Below are 6,318 nucleotides of genomic sequence, written 5' to 3' on the forward strand. Positions count from 1 at the left end.
ACACAAAGCTCACAACGATTTTTATTAGGATTGAAGAACTAAGAACTATAGCAGCTACATGCAGTGGCGGAGGACAAGTGGAAAGCAAGGTGTGGCACAGTAGAATCATCTGAGCTCCCTGCCTTGATTAATTGCATAGCCATTGAGAGATGACATGTGAACCAGCCCGGATAATGAAGAGCATGGCAGATTTGAGGTAGGGCGGCTGCCACACCTAGCCCTACCGAGAGCTCCGCCACTGGCTACATGTTCCATAATAATATCCAAAAGAGAACAATAATGTTAGGCTAGAACATGAACTCATCGTGGATAGGTGCCTGACAACAACATTTCTTCTTCCATAGTGTATTGTCTACTTGCTTCCATAGTAAGTCCTTCAAATGAAATATAAGGAGCAGCAGTTTGATCCTTTTCATATCTCTTTGTTGCTATATTATGACGAGTATGCTTCTTTGTGGTTCTCAAGTTTTCTAGTGTCATCTCAACTTCCCTCATTGTAGGCCGATCTTCTCCATTCAATTTTGTACACATTGCTGCTAGCTTGGCAACCTTCTTCAACCTTTTCAACCTCTGCTCTTCCATGATTTGAGGATCTATTATGCCAACTAGGTCACCCTCAGTGACTAGTGATGCAAAATGTGAACAAGGCTGTCACCATCACTAGTCCGCACAGTTGGTCTCTTTCTAGTAAGTAATTCTATAAGAAGAACACCAAAACTGAAAACATCACTCTTATCTGTTAGGCGGGATGTATAATAATACATTGGGTCTAAGTACCAATGGTTCCTTGAATGGCCGTAGTCACTCCAGTTTGATCAATTGAGATGTGCCGTGAAGCCCCAAAATCTGATACCTTGCTGTTAAATTGTCCTCAAGAAGTATATTAGATGACTTGATGTTCTATTGAAGTACTGGTGTGAAGCAGCTGAATGTAGATATGCTAGAGCTTTGGAAGTTTTCGAGGGCAATCCTCATCCGATCATCCCACGGGAGTGATATGTTTCCTTCAACATGAAGATGATGAGCAAGCGTGCCATTTGATATAAACTCATAAACCAACAGTGGAACTTCTGTCTCTAAGCAACACCCAAGGAGTTTGACAATATTCCTGTGGTTGATTTGGGAAAGAATTGCAAACCTCATTTATGAAATCATCAATTTCTTTTTGTACTATGATCTTTGATTTCTTAATGGCCACAACTTGCAGGTCTAGTAGTCCCTTATAGACTATACCATGCCCTCCACCACCAACTTCATGAGATGGATCAAATTGTTTGTAGCCTTCTCTAGCTCTCCCAAGGTAATGATCATTCTTTCACCAATATCTGACTTCTGTGATACCAATTGTTGGAGTAGAAGCCCATGATTTTGCTTGAAAAATCTTTGTTTTGTCTTTTTAACCTTATGCTGCTTGATTTTACGCATCACGAATGGCGCACCAATTGCCAAAAGGAAAAAAGCTGTGCCACTTCCGACCGCTAGCCCGATTTTCAACCCTGAAATGTATGGTTTGAGTAGAGAGGAACAATTTGTTAGTGATTTTTTCGAACTACTGCAGCCTATAGAAATATGTGATTCCTTTTCTAAAAATAGAAATATGTGATTAATAAGCACCTTATACTAATCAGGTATATATGTTTTGGGTATAGAGATACAAATTAAAAATCAAGTTACTACAGATGTTAACATAAGCAGCATGTCACCTGAGAGTGAGCTGCAACCTCCTTTTGTGAAGGGGTCTCCGTAGGTTCCTTGCTTACATCGGCAATGGAAAGTTCCAGGCATATTTATGCAAACCCCGTAACATGTGTGGAGCTCCGGATGAGCACACTCGTCGATGTCTGAAAAGATACAGATGGTGAAAATATGAACATGTTGCATATTATTGGAGAACCGAACCATATAAATTAGAGATGGGTAGTAAAATTTATGAAAATGTTTGCAAAGAAAATGAATCAAAAAGCAACCTAGATAGATAAGAACTAGATCTTAAGGTATAGTATAGCCATGTGAGAATCGAATATCATTAATTCTTGGGCTTAACTTTCTAGTAGCTGTTTCCTTCAGAATATCTAACATATGGTTGGCTAGCACGTGTTCTGTATGGTCCTAGCAATTAACCAGAGAATCGTGAGGCACATTGGCGAGTGGTTTCAAACCCTTATTCCCTCCGTATTTATGTCATGTTATATATATTAACAACATATTATTTCTTAGATTTCATTATGAGAAATACTTCCATAAGTATAGTCCACGTTTTGGTGCCGCCCCGTACGAGGTGCTCCTCTGCCAAAGCTGGAGCTCTATTGGCAGAGCCAATTTTTGGTGCTCGGACTCCAAGCACTAAAACGGCCTCGGCTCCGCACAGCGAGAGGGCAGAAGAGCTCTTCCGCGCGATCTCATTTGGTGCGGCTTTGTCCACTCCCGGTGCCAAAGACACGCCAAATAGACCCATAGTTCACATGTTGTGAAACTACATACACTTTTAAATTGATGGTTTAAACATAGAACATTTGCAATATGGTACCTTTGCATCCACTTGGTAGAGAAGCATTGGCCCACGAAGCCTGTAGGGCACTCGCAATGATATCCTCCTTCAGTATTGTTGCAGACGCCCATAACATTGGTACGTGTTTGGATCGTCGCACTCATTGGTATCTGAACCATATGCAAGAGCGAGAACACATGCACATTGATATAAATTAACTCGATAATTCAATTAACTAAGATTGGAAGAAATGGTACTAATGAGCATGCATGCCATATAGCATGTTATAATATTTACCTTTACATCCATTGGGAAGGTAAAGGGTTGCCTTGGTAGCCCGAGGTGCAGCTGCAGATGTGCCCTTCATCTAGTCTATAATGCATATTACTCGCAAAAGCTGTGGCTGCTGCGGCATGCCGCCGAGGACCCATTGCCGTGGCATGTCGTGTGGTTGATCCTCCAGTCCAGCACCGCGGGAAGGCTGCCCTCGGAAGATGCAGCTTTCATATAAAATCTAGATCCGAATCCACTATCCATACCATGAGCTTCCCGACGTGGGGCCTTGCACCCCGTTTCGTCGACAGAACCTTGAAGCCGTAGGAGCTGCGCTCCACCAAGATATTGGCCTGGCAGCAGAAGATGCCGAGCAGTCTATGAGATACCAGGAAATGACCAGCTTGCTCCTGCTCGTCCCAGTCGCAGAAGGTGGCGCAGGTGCTCAAGGTTTATTATGGGATCCCCATCACCCCCCTCGAGGAGGAGGACCTGGACGTTGCACCCCCGATCGCAAAACAGCCTGTTGCGTCTCTCCAACCCAGGGTGTACACTCCACCCTTCCCGAGAGCGCCGCTCCATGTAGCATTTGTTGTTATGGGTTTAGGGCCGAGGAAATTATTCTTACCCCGTGCCCGGGAAGTAGGCGAGGCTGGCATGATGCGCACCGTGGCGTTGGGCGATGGAGATCTCCAGCAACCTCCACCGTGCCGTCGCCCAGGAACAGCTTGGGCGAGCCATGGTGCCCTACCGAGCTGTCGTTCCTTGCAGGTGACGTTGAAGCCGGGGAGGTAGCACCCCGGGCTCCACGCCGAACGGGTACGGGATGCTGATGTTCCCGCAGTGGTTGGTTGCAGCCCGGCGACGCTACATCGGTCACCGCCACCACCGCAGCTGGCCGTGGCAGCAGCAGCGATGCAAACCACGGCAGCCGCCACGAATAGCGCCACTCTCTGCTCATTGCCGCGCTCTTCTCCAAGATTGTAAACATTTGTTGTTCTGTTCTTCTAACACTACACTGGTTCTCCGAGTGAAGCAGTACAGTGCTCCTATATATCAGCCTAGGTAGTCACCTTGCATAATAGTGCTACCAATAACCGGAAGTAGGAAACAACGAGGAAATGGATCCAGATTCATGAATCACGTGCCTAGATCTGCAGATTTTGCATCAAACAGTAGTTTACAGCAGCTCCCGACAAGTAACAATAAAGCTAATCCCCTGAATAAGATACCTGCAAAGTTACGTTCAGATTGGGCATCATCACCCATGCGGCCACCAGATATATAGCAGCCCGCAGGATTCCTCCTCGTGGTTGTTGCACGACATGCTTAATTAGTACAGCTGTTCGATTAACTTTTTATTTAATTAATAATGACAGGATTTATAAGTTCACCTTGTGGCCCACTGTAGCAGGAACGAGTGTGCCTCCACCGCGTTAGGTAGCTTTTCTCATAGGCACATGAAACTTCCCACAAGTTAGGTCTTCGGAGATGTGTGTCCATCACACAGTCACGTGTGTAAAAAAAAATCTGAGCCTAATTCGTGATCCACTTAGTCCCTTGGAAAGAAATCTAGTATCAACTGCATTCAACAAACAGAATTTTTTTAGACAATAATAATGTACAGACATAATGAATTAACTTACAAAATTTCTTGTGAATGAAAATACAATCCATGCATGCATGGAATATATAAGTGCTGAGTAGTTCTCGAACATTGACAAGAGAACAAAAGCAAAAGTTGTTCATGTAGTTCTCAAACTTCTGAATTTTCATATTTGAGTCCATAAACTTGTACGACGGTGTTATCTAGGTCTCCAACTCATGTATATTAATACTTGGCTCCCCGTACTTGTACAATGGTGTGGTCTAAGATCAAGAGGAATTCATCCCTTGCAAAAACCCGTTTGGTAGGGCTCCGGCTCTTTGTAAAAGGGCTTCAGCTTTGGCTTCTCATGTGGATCGGAGCAGCTTCTCTGGTGGGGTTAGTGCCGTTTTGGAAAACATTTAGCAAAAATGGTCTAGTGACAGTTTTGTAATAATTTGTATTAGGCTTTTGAGCAGGAACCAAAAGAAGCCAACTTTTTATTTGCTCCGGCTCCTCCGATGGCTCCTTGCAAGGAGCTATTTTTTAGATGCTCGTTTAATTTGGCAGGGCTCCTTGCAAGGGCCGCAAGAAGCCAGAATCAGAGCCCTGCCAAACTGGGCCTAAGGGCAACTCTAGTGTGAAGTTCGATTTTCAGAATGGTGTGGTCCCCATAAACTAGGTGTTTCTCATAGTTCACTACCTAACGTGTGGAGTTCGACAGGTTAGAGTAACTAATTCCTTGCCTTCATGTAGGCGAAAGCGCGCTAGGAAGCTGATTAGTGGGCCAGGCAGTGCGTCATATCCTGTTCCTCTCGTTCCTAGCGCCTATGCAAGACCTTAATGTGCATAGTTTTTCGATCGAGAGGGATGGAAGAAGGGAATGGTGTAAATTGCAGCCATTCTTAGAGAGGCCTCTCAAACAGTGAAGCCCTGCTGGTCTTCCTCCATTTTCATTTCTTGTTTCTCCATTTAGGTACTGGGTTTGGGTCGCCAGATGATCTTGAAGCAACCAAGGTTGCTTCTTGTTTTCACCCCCCTTTCTAGTTTGTTTTAAAAATATGAGGAAGATGGGTCGGTCGCACGTCGTCTGGGCACTCTGTGCGTTTCTTTCCCATCCAAAGATTGTGGTCGACGATGCCTACATTTGGAACATCCAGCCTGAAGTACATGATTCATATATGAACAGGACTTGGGAACTGATACAAGTTTCTAGGCATTAGTTCTGAAATGTTCCTCGTAAAGATTTGTTGTGATCATAGAGAATAGGGTAGAGTGGCAAGGCAGCACTTTTTCGCCTGCCGGATGCCCCTGGTTGTGATTCTATCATAATTGAAGAAATAAATTGCACTTAACCAACAAACATCAAAGAACAAGTACACAAAGCTCACAACGATTTTTATTAGGATTGAAGATCTAAGAACTATAGGAGCTACATGTTCCATAATAATATCCAAAAGAGAACAATAATGTTAGGCTAGAACATGAACTCATCGCGGATAGGTGCCTGACAACAACATTTCTTCTTCCATAGTATATTGTCTACTTGCTTCCATACTGAGTCCTTCAATTGAAATATAAGGGGCAACAATTTGATCTGTTTCGTATCTCTCTGTTGCTACATTATGACGCGTATGCTTCTTGGTGATTCTCAAGTTTTCTAGTGTCATGTCAACTTCCCTCATTGTAGGCCGATCTTCTCTATTCAATTTTGTACACATTGCTGCTAGCTTGGCAACTTCTTCGACCTTTTCACCCTCGGCCTCTTCCATGATTTGAGGATCTATTATGCCAAATATGTCACCTTCAGCGACTAGTGACGCAATTGTGAAACAAGGCTGCCACCATCACTAGTCTGCACAGTAGGTCTCTTTCTAGTAAGTAATTCTATAAGAAGAACACCAAAACTAAAAACATCACTCTTATCTGTTAGGCGGAAATGTATAATAATACATAGGGTCTAAGTAGCCAA

The 6,318-nt window shown here is 43.8% G+C and overlaps 1 pseudogene; it reads right to left on the reverse strand.

Annotated features, from left to right (window-relative positions):
* Window positions 1-300: 300 nt before the first annotated feature.
* Window positions 301-3,025, reverse strand: LOC136534181 (wall-associated receptor kinase 3-like; annotated as a pseudogene).
* Window positions 3,026-6,318: the final 3,293 nt, after the last annotated feature.

This window comes from Miscanthus floridulus, unplaced genomic scaffold (genome assembly GCF_019320115.1).
Source record: "Miscanthus floridulus cultivar M001 unplaced genomic scaffold, ASM1932011v1 os_1608, whole genome shotgun sequence".
NCBI classification, from domain to species: domain Eukaryota; kingdom Viridiplantae; phylum Streptophyta; class Magnoliopsida; order Poales; family Poaceae; genus Miscanthus; species Miscanthus floridulus.